The sequence below is a fragment of the Hemitrygon akajei genome, chromosome 3 (genome assembly GCF_048418815.1).
Source record: "Hemitrygon akajei chromosome 3, sHemAka1.3, whole genome shotgun sequence".
In the NCBI taxonomy this organism is placed as follows: Eukaryota; Metazoa; Chordata; class Chondrichthyes; order Myliobatiformes; family Dasyatidae; genus Hemitrygon; species Hemitrygon akajei.
In genome coordinates, this window is record NC_133126.1 from 155,748,631 (window position 1) to 155,767,772 (window position 19,142).

The 19,142-nt window shown below is 41.9% G+C and overlaps 1 protein-coding gene across 5 annotated transcripts in view; it reads right to left on the bottom strand.

The window, feature by feature from the left end:
- The window catches only part of LOC140725536 (guanine nucleotide-binding protein subunit beta-4), a 51,059-nt gene that overhangs the window by 16,908 nt on the left and 15,009 nt on the right, over positions 1-19,142 (bottom strand). The window contains exon 1 of one of the 5 annotated variants that reach the window (XM_073041128.1): positions 13,805-13,822. The exons of the other annotated variants lie outside the window; for them this stretch is intronic. The gene's annotated coding sequence lies outside the window, so the exon portion shown is untranslated. Of the gene's footprint in view, positions 1-13,804; positions 13,823-19,142 lie in introns of those variants that run through there. 5 annotated transcript variants of the gene reach the window in all.

Here is a 19,142-nt window from a genome sequence, read left to right on the forward strand (position 1 = left end):
AAACACACCCTCCCTAGAGTGAAGTATGGTGGAGGCTGCATAATGCTATGGGGATGCTTCACTGCAGCAAGCACTGGAGGGTTTGTGAAGGTAGAGGGTAAAATGAATGCAGCAAAATGCAGGGAAATCCTGGAGGAAAACCAGTTGCAGTCTACAAGAGAACTGCTACAATGGCATAACAAAGTTAATGTCCTGGAGTGGACAAGTCACGAGTCCATACCTCAATGCAATTGAGAATTTGTGGCTGGACTTGAAAAAGGCTGTTCCCTCATGATCCTCATGCAATCTGACAAAACTTGAGCATCTTTTGTAAGGAGGAATGGGGAAAACTTGCAGTGTCCGGATGTGCAAACCTGACAGAGACCTATCCACACAGACTCAAGGCTGTAATTGCTGCCAAAGACGCATTGACTAAATACTGACTTGAAAGGGGTAAATAGTTATTCAATCAATTATTTTGTATTTAATTGTAATAAATTTAGACCAACTTGTAAAAATTTGTTTTCACTTTGACACAAAAGAGCCTTTTTCGGTTAATCAGTGTCAAAAAAAAAGCCAAATTAAATCCACTGTCATTCAATATTATAAAACATGGAAACTTCCAAAGGGGGTGTGAATGCTTTTTATAGGCACTGTACATACATAATTCTACATAGCTGCAAGTAGGCCATAATATTAACCTGGATTACAGAATTCCATTATTTATGCCTTAAATAATGCAGAACCTTGGCTTCTGTACCTCTCTCTGCAATTGTATCCTCGACTTCCTAACCGGAAGACCAGTCTTTGCGGATTGGTGATAACATATCCTCCTCACTGACGATCAACACTGGCACACCTCAGGGTTGTGTGCTTAGCCCACTGCCCTACTCTCTGTATACACGACTGTGTGGCTAGGCATAGCTCAAGTACTATCTGTAAGTTTGCAGACGATACAACCATTGTTGGTAAAATCTCAGGTGGTGACGAGAGGGCTTACAGGAGTGAGATATGCCAACTAGTGGAGTGGTGCCGCAGCAACAACCTGGCACTCAACATCAGTAAGATGAAAGAGCTGATTGTGGACTTCAGGAAGGGTAAGATGAAGGAACACATACCAATCCTCATAGAGGAATCAGAAGTGGAGAGAGTGAGCAGCTTCAAGTTCCTAGGTGTCAAGATCTCTGAGGATCTAACCTGGTCTCAACAAATTGATGCAGTTATAAAGAGGGCAATACAGCGGCTTTACTTCATTAGGAGTTTGAAGAGATTTGGCATGTCAACAAGTACACTCAAAAACTTCTATAGTTGTACTGTGGAGAGCATTCTGACAGGCTGCATCACTGTCTGGTATGGAGGGGCTACTGCACAGGACCGAAAGAAGCTGCAGAAGGTTGTAAATCTAGTCAGCTCCATCTTGGGTACTAGTCTACAAAGTACCCAGGACAATCTTTAGGGAGTGTTGTCTCAGAAAGGCAGCGTCCATTATTAAAGACCTCCAGCACCCAGGGCAAGCCCTTTTCTCATTGTTACCATCAGGTAGGAGGTACAAAAGTCTGAAGGCACACACTCAGCGATTCAGGAACAGCTTCTTCCCTTCTGCCATCTGATTCCTAAATGGACATTGAAGCTTTGGACACTACCTCACTTTTTTTAAAATATGCAGTATTTCTGTTTTTGCACATTTTAAAAATCTATTCAATATACGTAATCGATTAACTTGTTTATTTATTGTTTTATTTTATTTATTATTTTTTCTCTCTGCTAGATTATGTATTGCTTTGAACTGCTGCTGCTAAGTTAATAAATTTCATGTCACACGCCAGTGATAATCAACTTAATTCTGATTCTGATATACCCAGGAATATTCCTGTTTATAGAAAACCAAGGATTACTCATCTGACAATTATTAAAGCTTAATTTTTACATAATCAAAAGTTCAACAATAACACAATTTAGTCCAGGATTTTAAAAATTCACAATTGCACCAAATTTCAACCTCCCTGCTGCTGCCGCCAAAAATTTGCAATCAAGCAAGAATACTGAAACCAGGCAGCTGAATGTTGCAGAACACAAACAAAAATGACAATCGACCATTTTGATTTACATTGATACTTTCAATTCAGAACCAGAACCTCTACTGCTCTGTTGATTCACACTCAACATAGCTATTTTTGTTTTAAAAAAAACACAATTCTAAATGCAGATATGATTCTCTGAATTTTTAGATTAATACTTTAAACAGTAATACATACAATTGAGCTTAATTCTTATTTGCATTTACACAATTTTGGGAAAAATTTATTTTGATGTTGAAGAATCATTTTAAATTATGACAGATGTTCAGGAAATATACAAAATTAAGTAACCTGTTCAGTCCACGTGTGCCCAAGTTGTTTTCCATGACAACGGATGATTAATCTAGCAGCTAGTTAGCAGTTTCCACGGGACAAAGTGGACTACACTTGTTAAGCAAAAGGAAAGATCAATGAACTTCAGGTGTGAGACAAACAGAAATCACTTTGGATGCTTGTTGGCAGTAAGTACTTCGATCATTAGGATGACAGCCACTAATGCCATCTGTCACTAGCAATACAGAAGATAGTTAATTGTGCATGCAATAGGAAAGCTGGACTATATTGAAAAGATGGCTTTACACAGAATCTGTTGTGCATTTAAAATTTTTCACTTACATCAGCTTCAGCATTAAAGTTCATACTTCTATTATTAAAAGTATTTTTATGTGTGGCCATTTTAAAATTTTGACTGAAATTCACAGAACTGTATCAAAATACTGCAAATTTGTCAGGAAATTCAAAAGATCACCTGGGAGTTTCCAAAGTGGAATCATGCTACCCACCCAAATGTTCAGACAAGTTTCTGGATACTTCGAAGACCAAGTTGCAGGGATGACACTAGGCAAAGTTAGCTTAACATTCATCTAACAAGACTATCGTTTGCTGCTGAAGTCTCTATGAACATACTAGAAAATTTACCTCCAAAGCTAGCTCTCAGTTACTGAGCTCTAGGCAAATTTGAATGTCAGTCAACCCATACTCAAGGTCAACTAGTGTCAAGACTTCAAATTACCCATTTTTCTTTTTAAAAAGAGCCAAAATTATTCGACTTTCAAAGTACATTAGAAATGCAAACGGTAATAACCTCTCAAAAAGTCCAGTACTTTCATTACAGTGGTCTTCAGTTTTTACATCGTCAACCTAGAACTCTTAACAAAATTATGCAACAGTTTGTACAAAAGATATAATTTAATGACATTTATAATTTAAATGTTATGCATTTAATATTGCACATAATTTAGTCCATAGTACAAAAGGATGCTGATTAGGAGTTGCAGCAGGCATGATCAACAGCAAGGAGGTGCTATTCACGACTTGTTTTTTATGACAAAATCACACCAAAGGCAACTAGTTATAAAATTGAAGGTACAGTTGCAATCACCCTCAAGCTGCATCAATGTCTTTCACAGATGAGGCAAATGATAGTAAACAGAGAAGACAAATGGCCACATGAGAGATAGTCCACTCCTACTATTCAGGCAGGGCCTCAAACATTTTCGTAACATCCCAAGTGTTATTTGTCTGCTATGAGCAAGTTTCCCAAGAATCAGAGTTGTTTTCAAAGATGCTTTGAACACATTCTTGAATCTGTTCCTCTGTTTGCCTGGTAATCTCTTCCTATGACAGCTTGGAGTAGTGTCCATTTCAGGAATCTGATGTCAGATATGTGAACTGCCCAACGTATAACTAAGTTCTCATACTGGCAAGCAAGCCTTTGTGGAAAAGAGGAAGGGGCGAGGAACTGTGGTCATTCCTGTACGGATCTTGTGCCGTAACTAAAATAGATCACATAGCATGCAATGATCAAGGAGTCACTGGTGCCCTGCAGACCACGAGTTCCATACCAGATCAGAGGTCTTATCTTCAGATACCAATTTTTCTCATCTATCAAAGACTGTGGTAGCAGTGGTGAATTTTATCAATGATGCCTTAACAAAGAAGTGACTCCAGAGAAGTTCTTCAGCCACTGGGAGCAGGAAAATCTCCCTGTAGTTACCACAATCAGGCGTGCCTCCTTCCTGGAAATGGTCACGATTATAGCCACTCAAATTCAGAAAATCACAGCGAAGGTTGCATCTATTTTTAAAGTTACGGTGGATAAGAACTTCATTCAACAACTTCAAGTACAGGCAGCAGCCACCATCCATACCTGGCCACATCCCCTACAAATTCAATAGCTTACAGAAATATTTATCCACCTTATACCCACACCACAAATACATGCAAGCCTGGTATTAATCAATGGGTCTAAAACAGAACCATCTGTAATAGACAATAGGTGCAGAAGTAGACCATTCGGCCCTTCGAGCCTGCACCGCCATTTTGAGATCATGGCTGATCAATTCCTATCAATACCCGGTTCCTGCCTTGTCCCCATATCCCTTGATTCCCCTATCCATAAGATATGGATAAGATAATGAACAGCAATGACTAACGAGGTTTTGTCACTACCCTGCTTTCCTTAATGGCTCATCCCAAAATTGTCTCACCTCCAATAGAAGTTCGACAAGAATTGATCCAGCTTTCAAAGCCAACAGAAAGCTGCATAACTTTCATCAACGACATGCTAGAACCAAAGTTATGCAGACCTCAGTAGAACTGCAATATGCAGACCATGACTCCAGCTTTTTTGCACTCCCACATCTGTGACCTTCAACAATAATGGCTCCTAGCAAGATCTTGGAAAAAGAGGACCACTTCCTAAACTTTATTACTAATGCTGCTTGAATGCTCCATTACCTGTCTAACTATCAAAGTTTTGTTGATGAACCATGGCTAAGATTAGACATTACTGCCAGAGATCCAAACTTATTTTATGTCATGGACCCCTATCATTGGCAGTGGACCCCAGATTGGGAAACCCTGAATTAATGTAAATAAACATTAACTTTATCAAGATACATTGGATGGTTATGGACTTCAGGTTTTAAAAGTTAGTAGAATACTAACTTTTCAAAACACTAAAAAGTCAATGCAACAAAATCCATCTTGCTACTCCAGTTTTGTTGATTTGTAACAATAACATGATCTACATAAATTGGCATAGCTGAAGGATTATACAATTTATTGCATTGACTTACATGAAATTTCATTTTTCAAACTTGCATGATATCAATTACAAATGAAGGAACAAGTGAACTTATGTTCAGGAGTAATAGCAACCATCACATCTGTCTTCTTGCATTCAACATGAGCAACAATCATTGTGGTAACAGTATAAACATGGCACATATTGTGTATGTACTATTTCAGTAATATTTGAGTAATATTGTAAATATATTGTTTAAGTATACGTTGATATTAATATAATTATGATAACAAATAATGCATAATCAAATATAATTCATTATGGTTATAAGTTACAAGAAACAGTAAGGAAAGCAGGATAGTGACAAAACCTTATTAGTCATTGGTCTTCACTAAGATTGTGCTGTTTTAAACCCATTTATTAATATCAGGCTTGCACATGTTCATATGTCTTCACACTACCACATGATACTTGTGCACCTCGCTTAGAAGTAAACACGAAGTTAGAGCCGCTGTCCTGGACTCCTGTCTCTTCCTTTGAATTAGTTTAATGTTTTGAAGTTACAAAACATAACAGAGGCAATGAGTTTTTTTTAAAACAAACCCAAGATGGCTATCGACCTGTTGAAGTACAGCAAGATGTTAGAACAAAAAAAAACAACACAGCCAGGAACGGTGAGTTAAAAAACACAGCCCAGCAAGTGCAGGGAGTCAAGTGTTTTTTTTTTAAAAAAGGCAGCATAGCACATGTTCTTCAGTGTGGAAGACATGATTGAGGTTTTTTTAAAGTCAGAAAACAGAAGAATTCACAGGTTAAAGAGCGAGAGCCAGGTGATAATAATAATAATTTTTAAAAAAGAGCAGAAAGATTGGCATGTTTGATTCCACAAGCGACAACTGGCTCATGCATAATGAGCAAATGAAATAGCCTCTGAGAAACGAGTATTAATTTTGACGAGTGCATTGGGTTTAAAGGCATACAGTTTGCTTTGAAGTTTAACTGCTCCAACAAAACCAGAAGAAATGAGGTTTGCTGATATTATCAAGGTAATGCAGGGACATTTAGAACCAAAGCCACTGCAGAACGCTTTAGGTTTCATAAGCTGAATCAAAAGGAAGGGGAGTTCATTTCTTCGTATGCTGAAGTGGAACAGTTCTCTGAGCATTGTCTGTTGAGTAATAGCCTCAATGATTCACTGAGAGATTGTTCAGTTTATAGAATCTTACAAATGAACCATTCAAAAATGGTTCCTAACTTACATTCAAAAGAGCAGTTGAAATTGCTGTTTCAATGGAAACGGCAGACAGACTCAATTGAGTTGCAGTCAGGAATGAAAGTGAGTATGAATAAAAATATAGTGTCCAAGCAGAAACCAGCCTGGCCAAACAAACTGTTACCGTTGTGGCAGGGGCTCACGTATACAAAGCAAATACAGATTTAAAGGCAAAACTTGCAGAAAATGCAACGAGGTACATCACATACAAACAGCATGTTGGGCAGATAAAAATAAATTCACCGCACATAGAAGAGAAAAAGACAAGTCAAGTTGGAGTTTTAAAAAAAAAACACTAATCTGCATGCTATTGATGAAAAAGTTGACAATGATGAGAGTGACACAGGACTGTGTAGCCTGTGATTTACAATGTGAAGGTTAACAACAGCAAGCAATATGACTTACACCAGATGTGAATAAATTAATTAAAATGGAATTGGACACTGGCTCAGCTGTTTCAGTCAGTCCAGAAAATGAGCTTGAACAACATTTCAAACATACTGAAGTCTGGAGAGAAGGTAACTCCTGTGGGAATGACATTTGTAAAGGTAAAATACAACAACCAACAAGCCACATTGAGCTTGCGTGTGGTAAAAACGGGAGGACCATCATTGTAGGGACGTGAATGGCTGAGACAACTGCAACTTGATTGGCGTTCCATCATCATTTGCATGCCATATCCCCTGTGACAGAGTCAACTGAAAGGGAATTAAGAATAGTACTGGATGATGCCACCACTGTCTCCATGTGGTACACCATGAACTGTGACCCAGAGGACGAACAGGTGTTGGTGCCAGCCTCAGTGCCTCTGGGTGGGAAGTGTTTTGGACCAAGGAAGGACCCTCTGCTCAGAGAAATCACGAAAGTAACGAAAGCAGTGGTTCCACTACAACCTTATTTTTGTTGACAACCTACCTGACATATGTGAATCAGTACGGCAGTGGTGGGATGATAAGCCGAAAAGGGGCGAAGATGTCGAAAAGAGCTGGGCTGCGTTCATGGAAGAGTTAAGCCATTTACTCCAGGGGTGGAGTCTCATGAGGATAGACAATGGGACATGATGGAGTCAGAGGAAGAGTACTTAGCCCAAGGTTTTGAGGCTGGATTTCACTGTTGAATAGTTATATTGGAAAGTTAAAGGGCATCGTGGAGAAAACACGTAAATTTTTGTACACCAACACACACAAAATGCTGGTGGAACACAGCAGGCCAGGCAGCATCTATAGGGAGAAGCGCTGTCGACGTTTCGGGACCTCGGCTGTGTTCCACCAGCATTTTGTGTGTGTTGGTGTTTGAATTTCCAGCATCTGCAGATTTCCTCGTGTTTGCTCTTTAAATTTTTGTACACGTTTATTTTCATTTGTCTATTTGTAAATACTTTTTTTTACACAACTTTTGGGCAGCTTTTGCACTCTTTTCACCTGGCACTATATAAAACCCCTTGCACTAACGTGCTGTTGTGGCTTACTATCTTTTTTTTCCCCAACTGGTGACCCTCATTGGGCACACTTACCCACACCTGATAGCGAAGTGTGACAATCAGGCAGTTGCTTGCGAAATGTGGCTTGGATTTAAACTGGAAGAGTTCAAGGGGCTTCAGAAATGTTTGTTTACTTGTTCATTTACTGAGATGCAGCACAGAATGGGCCCTTCTGTTCCTTCCAGCCATGCAGCCCAGCATTTCCCTCCGACTTAAGCTTAGCCTAATCATGGGACAATTTACAATGACCAATTAACCTACAAACTGGCACATCTTTGAACTGTGTGCATTAAAGTCATTGCATGAACTTCAAGTGGAAAACAAAAAGCTGCTTGTAAAAGTGGATGCAAAGACCAAAGCCCAGCTGGACGAATGGAAGGGCAAAAAGAAAGGTGTGAATGGAAATATGAAAACAGAGGATTTGTGAATGTGGAAAGCAAGAGGAGAGATCAGATTGTAAAGGGAGCAATAGAAGGATAAATAAGAGAACCAAATGCACCTTCCCTAGATCAAGATGCACAACTAGAAGGAAAGAGGCAAGAAAAAGAAAGATGAGAAGCTGAAAAGGAGGGAAGAGATAGAGAGAAAGAACATGAATGAGAAAGAGAAAGTCATGAAAGAGAGAAGGAATGCAAGAAAGAAAAAGAGAGCGAAAGAGGCCAGGACCAGAAGAGAAGCAAGATTTGAAGTAGATCCAGAAAGGAAAGCAAAGGACAAGAACGGTGGCTACCGCTGTCAGGACCACTTCCTGCTGTCTCAGAATCAACTCCTACAACCATCACAGAGAAGGACCTAGAACCCGAGACTCCCTTCACAGCCAAGCAGGGATCCCTCATATCAGGAAAGACGCTATACCACAAGAGTAAGAAAGCCTCCACAGTGATTAAATCTTTAGGCCTGAGTGGGACAATTTAAAAATTTACTATGCTGTGGATGTCTGTATATAGTAATTGTATTATGAAGTATACTGTGTATATGGTTGAGATGCAATCTCAATGGAGTTGGGGTTTATAGCTAAGAAGGGAGGGGTGTTGGGCACTTAATATTTCAGTAATATATTAAACAATATATATATATTATTTAAGCATTCCTTGGTGCTTATATAATTCATTATGGTTATATGTAAAAATACACAAACTGCATATGTCATTACACTACCATGTGATACATGTATGCCTCACAAAGTAAATGCAAAATTGGATGCATAATTCAGCCTCCTGCCTTCCTTTGAACAATTTCAATGTTTTTAAGTTACGGAACAGAACATATATCACCAATGATATCCTGATAAAAAGGATTAGGAAACTGTAAAATGTAAAGTAGTACGGAGATTCTCACCGCCCACAAAGTTGATACATATGTAAGAGAAAATCTGCAGATGATGGATATCCAAGCAACGCACACAAAATGCTGGAGGAACCCAGCAGGACAGGTAGCATCTATGGAAAAGAGTACAGTTGATGTTCCGGGCCAAGACCCTTCAAGCAGGACTGGGGAAATAAAAGATGAGGAGTTCGAGTTAAAAGGTGGATGGAGGGGAGGGAGAAACACAAGGTGAAAGGTGAAGCTGGGAAGGGGAAGGGTGAAGTGAGAGCTGGGAAGTTGATTGGTGAAAAGAGATATGGGGCTGGAGAAGGGGTAGTCTGATAGGAGAGGACAGAAGGCCACAGAAGAAAAGGAGGAGCACCACAGGGAAGCAATGGGTAGGCAAGGAGATAATGTGAGAGAGGTAAAAGGGGATGGGGAATGGTGGGTGGGGGGGGGGGTGGCACCATTACTGGAAGTTCGAAAAATCAATGCTCATCCCATCAGGTTGGAGGCTACCCAGACTGAATTAAGTGCTGTTCCTCCAACATGAGTGTGGCCTCATCGCAACAGTAGAGGCGGCCATGGACTGGAATGTCGGAATGGGAATGGGAAGTGGAATTAAGATGGGTGGCCACTCCAAGATCCCACTTTTTCTGGTTGTCAGAGCGTAGGTTCAAAAAAAGAGCTTCCCCTCTTCCTCCTCCATCAACGTTACCCTCAACTGCATCTCTTCCATTTCACGCATGTCTGCTCTCACCCCATCCTCCCACCACCCTACTTTGGATAGGGTTCCTCTTGTCCTCACCCACCACCCCATCAGCCTCTGCGACCAGCACATAATTCTCTGGAACTTCATTTCCATTTCCGCCATTTTCAACAGGATCCAACCACTAAGCACACCTTTTCCTCCCTCCTTCACTTACTGCTTTCTGTAGGGATCCCTATACGACTCTCTTGCACTGATCTCTCTCCTGGTACTTATCTTTGCAAGTGGAACAAGTGCTATACCTGTCCCTAGACCTCCTCCCTCACTACAATTCAGGGTCCCAAACAGTCCTGCCAGGTGAGGCAACACTTCATTTGTGAATCTGTTGGGGTCATCTACTGTTTCCAGTGTTCCTGGTGTGGCCTCTCGTATATCAGTGAGACTTGACATAGATTGGGAGACCGCTTCGCCAAGCATTTACACTCTATCCGTCAGAGAAAGCAAGATCTCCTAGTGACCACCCATTTTAATTCCACTTGCCGTTCCCATTCCAACATGTCAATCTACAGCCTCCTCTACTGTTGTGATGAGGCCACACAGGTTGGAGAAGCAACACCTTATATTCCATCTGGGTAGCTTCCAACCTGACGGCCTGAACATCAATTTTTTGAACTGGAATGCCCGCCACCCCCCCCCACCCCCACTATTCTCCATCCGCTTTTCCCTCTCTCACCTCAGCTCCTTGCCTACCCATCGCTTCCCTCTGATGCTCCTCCCCCTTTTCTTTCTTCCATAGCCTTCTGTCCTCTCCTATCAGACTTGCCCTTCTCTTTCACCAGCTCTTTACTTCACCCTTCCTCCTCCCTATATCACCTATCACCTTGTGTTTCTTCCTCCCCTCACCTTTTAATTCTGACTCATCTTTTTTCTCTCCAGTCCTGCTGAAGGCTCTTGGCCCTAAACGTCAACTGTACTCTTTTCCAGAGATTCTGCCTAGCCTGAGTTCCTCCAGCATTTTGTGTTGTGTTGATATACATCTATTAAGCTTTCAACAAAAATTAATGAATGCTGTAGCTACTTAATATTTTGACAAATCACCAGGCCCTGTGACCTTAGCGATCAGACCAATAGATATTAAGCTTTGGATAATGCTACATATAGATCACATAAGCACATTTCTGCCGCACCAAAGCCTCACAATTACATAGAAGGTCGAGGTAGGCAATGTCCATCAGACCTTCTTCTACCACTTTGATAAATCTAATATAATTAAACCATTTGTCTTGAAGCCATGCTAGTTCTCCATAAAATATACTTCTCATTCCTGGTTATATATTTCTTTTTAACTCTTTCCCCATTGTGATTCAGACTTGAAATTCATTAATTTTTCCTCATCCAGTCCAAATGAAAATTCTCAGGAACAAGGAAGCTATTGAAGGTACAAGCAAATGGCCTACACTACACTTTCTCCAATCTTTCAGACTGGATCAAATGCCTAATTTTATGATTTTTAGTTTCATTTAGTTATATGCTGACCTGTTTTAGTACTCACCATTTTAAGTTCAAATAGGTCAGTTGTGAAGATAAATGCTAAATACTTAAATCAACATTTACATTCGTCCCGTTTTGTTTTACAGGTTAAAAATACAGCAGGTGGCTCAGCCTTATCAGATTTCTGAAAGACATGAAATGATCACATGGCATGGGATTTTCTTTTTCATGGCTGTCTCTCAGCTTTACCATAATGAGGCAAACTATTACTCAAATATAACATCCTTTCTAATTATGGAAAAAAGTTCAATATTAACGCCAGCTCAGCTTCTCCCATCAGTTTTGTCTTACAGTGCATGTCACTAATCTGTATGAAGACCATTAAGTCACAATATTTAAGTTTCATTTCCACCTTTTTAGTAAATAATGTGGCATTGCTCCTATGTTCATGACAATATGATGCCACTACTGTTAAAGTTATGATGCAACTACTTTTTTCCAGCAGCAATAATTATAACAAATAACCGAGGCATCATGGAAGGTTTTTACTTTGTTTGGACAACACATGAAAACAATACCCTCAGACTTGCCAATATCAGGCCATGAAAGCCCACATTCACACGGTTTACAAAATATTCTGGAATGCAGAATGATTCACAGCGTCCACTGCTAATCTACACCCATTAGACCCTTGAATATTACCAAGTAAACATTCTTGGATTATTACGCATTTTGTGTCCAGACAAAGTCATTTACACAAGGAGTGACAGATCACATTAATCCAATGAGGAGAATCTTACATTTCCCCATTGGTTCCTCATTTACCACCTATTTACTTAACCTGGGAGAAAAACCATTAAAAAAAAAATCAAGCTAGTCATGTAAACTTCTAAAATTAAGGTATATTCGTTGATTATAATCATGCAGTTCTGTTCCAAAAGGTTCATAAAACAGCTTTGTAAATTGTTAAGACGTACAAAAAAGTTGGATGAACTCAGCAGGTCGGGCAGCATCCGTTGAAAGAAGCAGTCAACGTTTCGGATCGAGACCCTTCATCGGGACTAAAGAAGGAGGGGGCAGGGGCCCTATAAAGAAGGTGGGGGGAGGGTGGAAAACCAATCAGAGGAAAGATCAAGGGTGGGGGAGGGGAAGCAGGGAGGGGATAGGCAGGAGAGGTGAAGACAGAATCTAAGGGGAAAGCACTATGGGTAGTAGAAGAAGGCAGAGTCATGAGAGAGGTGATAGGCAGCTAGAAGAGGAGACAGAGTAAAGGTGGGATGGGGGAAGGGAGAGGGAGGGAATTACCGGAAGTTGGAGAATTCGATGTTCGTACCAAGGGGCTGGAGACTATCCAGACTGTTTATGAGATGTTGTTCCTCCAACTGAAGTTTGGCCTCATCATGGCAATAGATCCAGCCCCTTGGTATGAACATCGAATTCTCCAACTTCCGGTAATTCACTCCCTCTCCCTTCCCCCATCCCACCTTTACTCTGTCTCCTCTTCTAACTGCCTATCACCTCTCTCATGACTCTGCCTTTTTCTACTACACATAGTGCTTTCCCCTTGGATTCCTTCTTCACCTCTCCTGCCTATCCCCTCCCTGCTTCCCCTCTCCCACCCATTGATCTTTCCTCTGATTGGTTTTCCACCCTCCCCCCACCTTCTTTATAGGGCCCCTGCCCCCTCCTTTAGTCCCGACGAAGGGTCTCGACCCGAAACGTTGACTACTTCTTTCAACGGATGCTGTCCAACCTGCTGAGTTCATCCAGCTTTTTTGTACGTCTTGATTTGACCACAGCATCTGCAGAGTACTTTGTGTTTTGTAAATTGTTGATACTTTGAAAGCATAAGTGCAGGTTATTTAAAACTCCACCTTGCACTTCTCAGCAGAATACTGAAACGTTCAATTGCCCAATAATATTTTTAGAAAATGTCATAAATTCCTCCAAAGCTTTTAAGTGAAAAGGTATATCCAATTATGGCCATTTAAAGACAATACATTCAGGGCCTCAAAATAACATAACTTCCTACTTTAATCATAGTCCTTCAGCTACCTGTACTTTCACCTTCACACTTTATGAAGTACTTCCCAGCTAAAAGCAGCACATAACAGAACTAGATGGAAAGACAGGAAACAATTCCTAAAATATACAAGCCAGCAGAAACAAACCACTGGATCTTTATGAATTCAATATCTTGGACCTAACTTCTGAAGAGAGACAGATTAGGAATATATCATACAATGTTACCTCACAAGGGAGTTACAAGTACTCCAGGATTGCATCTTTCTTACTTTCTAGAGATTTAACTTTTGTGAAAAAAATAAAAACCTATCATTATAACATTTCACTCCTACTGCCTATGATACTATTCAGTAAAATCAAGAATGATATTTTACTTCAGTACCACTACCACAATATCTTTAATGAAAATTCAACAGTCATTAAAGGCATTGCTCACCTGAACTAACAGCCAGCCACCTACTTTGAGACCATAAACCCCAATTATACAGGAGCATAACATGAACAGGAGAATGCTATCCAGCCCTTTGAACCTGGTCCAACATTCAATGAGTCACGAATGTACCAGTGACCGAGCCACTGCGTCTACCGAGGGAAGAGAATGCCAACTATGCTGGGAGTGCTGCAGGCGAAACATACACGAATATAATCAGCCAACCGTCAAAATGGATGATCTGGATAAACTTCCCGAGATCCTCACCATCACAAGAAGCCAGTTTTAAGAAAAATATATTCATTCCACATGATAGCAAGGAACAGCTGATAGCACAGGAGGCAACAGTAGATAAAATCTCAGCAGTAGTACTGAAGGACTAGGTTCCGGATTGTTTTACACCTCATCTTTAAGGTGATAAAGTACAATAACAATATTGGCTTCTTCCTGACAGTGTGGAAAATCATCCAGGTTTGTTTTCTTCCCAAGGAGAATAAATCCATTCTGACAAATTACCATCCATACTGCTGTTAATCAGCAGGAAAGTGATGGAAGGTGACATTGAAAAGTGCCACAAGAAGCATTTACTAATCAATATTCAGGTCGGGTATCCCTCTGCTTCAGGTCAAGAATGAGGTGAGATTCACTGCCCTAGACATCACCATTTGGATATTATCTTGATGCCCTTAAAGCTGATGGTGGGAATCTCAGGAGAAATCTGAAATCGATCGTCAGTTCAATACCTCTGAGTTAACAACACTGGTCTTCAAAATTTACATAGCAACCGCAGCATCACTGAGGACAACTGAGTGTAGCATCTTGGTAAAGCTGAAGGCAACAAGAGGAATATACCACAACAGCTTTTGTCATGTTTTGCAGAAAACACAGCACAGCAACATGCCCTTTGACCTACAACATCTGCGCCAAACATGATGCCAAAACAAACTAATCACCATGAAGACCATGGAGCGGCTGATAATACAGAATCTGAGGCCACAAACCAGGCACGCCCGGGATCCGCTTCAGTTTGCGTATAAGGAGAAGGTGGGAGTGGAGGATGCTATCACGTATTTGCTGCACAAATCACTCTCTCACCTAGATGGGGTCAGTTGTGCTGTGAGGATTACATTCCTTGACTTCTCTAGTGCCTTTAACACCATCCAGCCCAAGATCTTAAAGCACAAACTAACGGAGATGGGAGTAGACTCTCACATGGTGGATTGGATAGTGGACTACTTGACAGATAGACCTCAGTATGTGCGGTTGGGAGACTGTAGGTCTGACACGGTGGTCAGCAGCACAGGAGCGCCACAGGGAACCGAACTCTCTCCGGTCCTGTTCACCCTGTACACATCTGACTTCCAATATAACTCGGAGTCCTGCCATGTGCAGAAGTTCGCTGATGACACGGCCATAGTGGGGTGTGTCAGGAATGGACAGGAGGAGGAGTATAGGAAACTGATACAGGACTTTGTGATATGGTGCAACTCAAACTACCTGCGTCTCAATGTCACCAAGACCAAGGAGATGGTGGTGGACTTTAGGAGATTTAGGCCTCATATGGAGCCAGTGATCATTAATGGAGAATGTGTGGAGCAGGTTAAGACCTACAAGTATCTGGGAGTACAGTTGGACGAGAAGCTAGACTGGACTGCCAACACAGATGCCTTGTGCAGGAAGGCACAGAGTCGACTGTACTTCCTTAGAAGGTTGGCGTCATTCAATGTCTGCAGTGAGATGCTGAAGATGTTCTATAGGTCAGTTGTTGAGAGCGCCCTCTTCTTTGTGGTGGCGTGTTGGGGAGGAAGTATTAAGAAGAAGGACGCCTCACGTCTTAATAAGCTGATAAGGAAGGCGGGCTCTGTCATGGGCAAAGTACTGGAGAGTTTAACATCGGTAGCTGAGCGAAGGGCGCTGAGGAGGCTACGGTCAATTATGGAAAACCCTGAACATCCTCTACATAGCACCATCCAGAGACAGAGAAGCAGTTTCAGCGACAGGTTACTGTCGATGCAATGCTCCTCAGACAGGATGAAGAGGTCAATACTCCCCAATGCCATTAGGCTTTACAATTCAACTGCCAGGACTTAAGAACTTTTTTTAAAGCTATTATTAATGCTTTTTGAGTTAGTGATTTAGATGCATATCATATTATTACTGAGTTAAGTATTGTATGTAATGAGTTTTTGCTACAACAAGTGTATGGGACATTGGAAAAAATGTTGAATTTCCCCATGGGGATGAATAAAGTATCTATCTATCTATCTACCTCTGCCTGCACATGATCCATATCCTTCCAGTCCAGGCACATTCCTATGCCAATCCAAAAGCATCTTAAATACTATTAGCATATCTACTCCACCACCACAACTGGCAGCACATTCCAGGTAACAACACCAAAAAGAAAACTTGCTCCAAACATCTTTAAAACTTACAAACACACACAAAACCCAGCAGGCCAGGCAGCACCTAGGAAAAAGACTACAGTTGACATTTTGGGCCGAGACCCTTCATCAGGACTGGACAACAAGATGAGGAGTCAGAGTAAGAAAGTGGAGGGAAGGGAGGAAAAACCAGAAGGTGACAGGTGAAACCGGGAGAGGGAGGGGTGAAGTAAAGAGCTGGGAAGTTGATTTATGAAAGAGAAGGGGGAAATCTTATAGGAGAGGACAGAAGGCCCTGGAAGAAAGAAAATGGGGAGGAGCATCAGAAGGAGGTGATGGGCAGGTACGGAGATAAGGTGAGAGAGGGAAAAGCGGATGGAGAATGATGAAGGAGGGCGAGGGGCATTACCTGAAGTTTGAGAAATCAATGTTCATGCCATCAGGTTGGAGGCTACCCAAACTGAATACAAGGTGTTGCTCCTCCAACCTGAATGTGGCCTCATCATGGCAGTAGAGGAGGCCATAGACTGTCATGCCTGAATTGTAAAGAGAAATGGAATTAAAATGTGTGGCCACAGGGATACTGTTTTTTCTAGCAGATGAAGTATTGATGCTCGGCAAACTGGTCTCCCAATCTGTGCCAGGTCACCCCAAAATATAGGAGGCCCACGTCAGGAGCAATGGATACAGTAGATGACCTCAACAGACTCACAGGTGAAGTGTTGCCTTACCTTGAGGACTGTTAGGGGCCTGAATGGTACTGAAGTAGCTGGTGTAGCACTGGTTCCGCTTGCCAGGGTAAGTGCCAGGAGGAAGATCAGCACAGAGGGATGAATGGACAAGGGAGTCGCATAGGGAGCGATCCCTGCAGAAAGCGGGGGGGGGGGGGGGGGGGGAGGGAAAGATGTGTTTGGTAGTGGGATCCCGCTGGAGATGGCAGAAGTTACAGAGGAATGTGTGCAGGATGTGCAGGCTAGTGGGGTCCCAGGTGAGGACTGAGGAACCCTATCTCTGATGGGATAGTGGGAGGATGGGGTGAGAAAAGACGTGTGCAAAATGTTAGAGATGCAGTTGAGGGCAGCGTTGATGGTGGAGGAAGGGAAGCCCCTTTCTTTGAAAGAGAAGGACATCTCCTTAGTTCTGGAATGAAAAGCCTCAACCTGAGAGCAGATTCGGCAGGGTTGGAGGAATTGAGAGAAGTGGATAGTGTTTTTACAAGTAACAGGGTGGAAAGAGGTATAGTCCAGGTAGCTGTGAATGTCAATGGGTTTATAATAGACATTAGAAGGTAAGCGATCTCCAGAGAAGAAAGGAGGGAGGTGGTCAGAAATGAACCAGCTGAATTTGAGGGCAAGGTGGAAGTTGGAAGCAAAGTTGATTAAGTCGACGAGCTCCACATGGGTTCAGGAAGCATCACCAACACAGTCGATGTAGTGTAGGAAGAGTTGGGGAGGGATTCCGGTGCAGGCTTGGAACATATAGTGTTCCATGTAGCCGACAAACAGGCAGGCAGAGCTGGGACCCATGCGAGTGCCCATGGCTACACCTTTTGTTTGAAGGAAATGGGAAGAGCCAAAGAAATTATTGAGAGTGAGGATAAGGTCCTCCAAACAGAGAGTGGTGGTGGAGGGGAACTGGTTTGATCTGGTATCCAGAAAGAAATGGAGAGCTTTGAAGGGTCTCAGCCCGAAACATCAACTGTATTCTTTATCCATAGATGCTGCCTGGCCTGCTGAGTTCCTCCAGCATTTTGCGTGTGTTGCTTGGAGTTCCAGCATCTGCAAATTGCCTCTTGTTTGTGATCTTTAAAACTTGTCCTCTTTTGCCTGAAAGCCCTCTTCTACCCTGGGGAAAAAAGTTCTATCTGCTCTATCTATGCTAAATACTATAAACTTCTATCAGTTCTCCCCTCAGCCTCTGATACTTCAGAGAAAACAACTGAAATTTGTCCAGTCTCTCGTCCAATGAGCCATACTCCAGGCAGCAGCCTGTTAAGCCGCTCCTGGAACAGCTCCAAAGCCTCCATATCCTTCCTGTAATGAGGAAACCGGAATTGCACAAAGTACTTCAAGTACAGCCTAACTGAAGTTTTATACAGCTGCAACATGATTTCCTGACTCTCATAGTCAATGCAATAAGTATATCATGTGCCTTCTTTATCACAGTTGCTCAAGGATGTCATGGAGGTAACTGATCAGAGCTAATGCAAAGCACATCAAGGAGAAGTGGTTAGATGTGGCAGTCTAGTGGGTTGACTGTTACTGGTCCATGAGACATAGGAGCAAAATTAGGCAACTTGGCCATTGAGTCTGATCCGCCATTCAAGCATGGCTAATCCTTTTAATCCCCCCTCCTCAGCCCCAATTCCCAGGCCCGCTCCCCATAACCTTTGATGCCATGGCCAATCAAGAACCTATCAAGCTCTGCCTTAAATACACCCAACGATCTGGCCTCTACCACAGCCTGTGGTAACAAATTCCACAAATTCACCACCCTCTGGCTAAAGAAATTTCTAAGCATTTTTGTTTTAAATGGACGCCCCTCTATCCTAAGGCAGTGTCCTCTTGTCCTAGACTCCCCCACCATGGGAAACATCCTTTCCACATCTCCTCCTTCTAGGCCTTCCAACATTCAAAAGGTTTCAATGAGTTCCCCCTTCATCCTTCTAAATTCCAGTGAGTACAGGTACAGAGCCATTAAACATTCCTATATGATAACCCTTTCATTCCCGGAATCATCCTTGCGAACCTCCTCTGAACTCTCTCCAATGCCAGCTTTCTTGGATAAGGAGCCCAAAACTGTTCACAATATTCAAGGTGAGGCCCCACCACTGCCTTATAAAGCCTCAGTATCACATCCCTGCTCTGAAATTCTAGACCTCTGAAAATTGCATTTACCTTCCTCACCACTGACTCAACCTGCAAGTTAACCTTCAGGGTGTTCTGCACAAAGACTCCCAA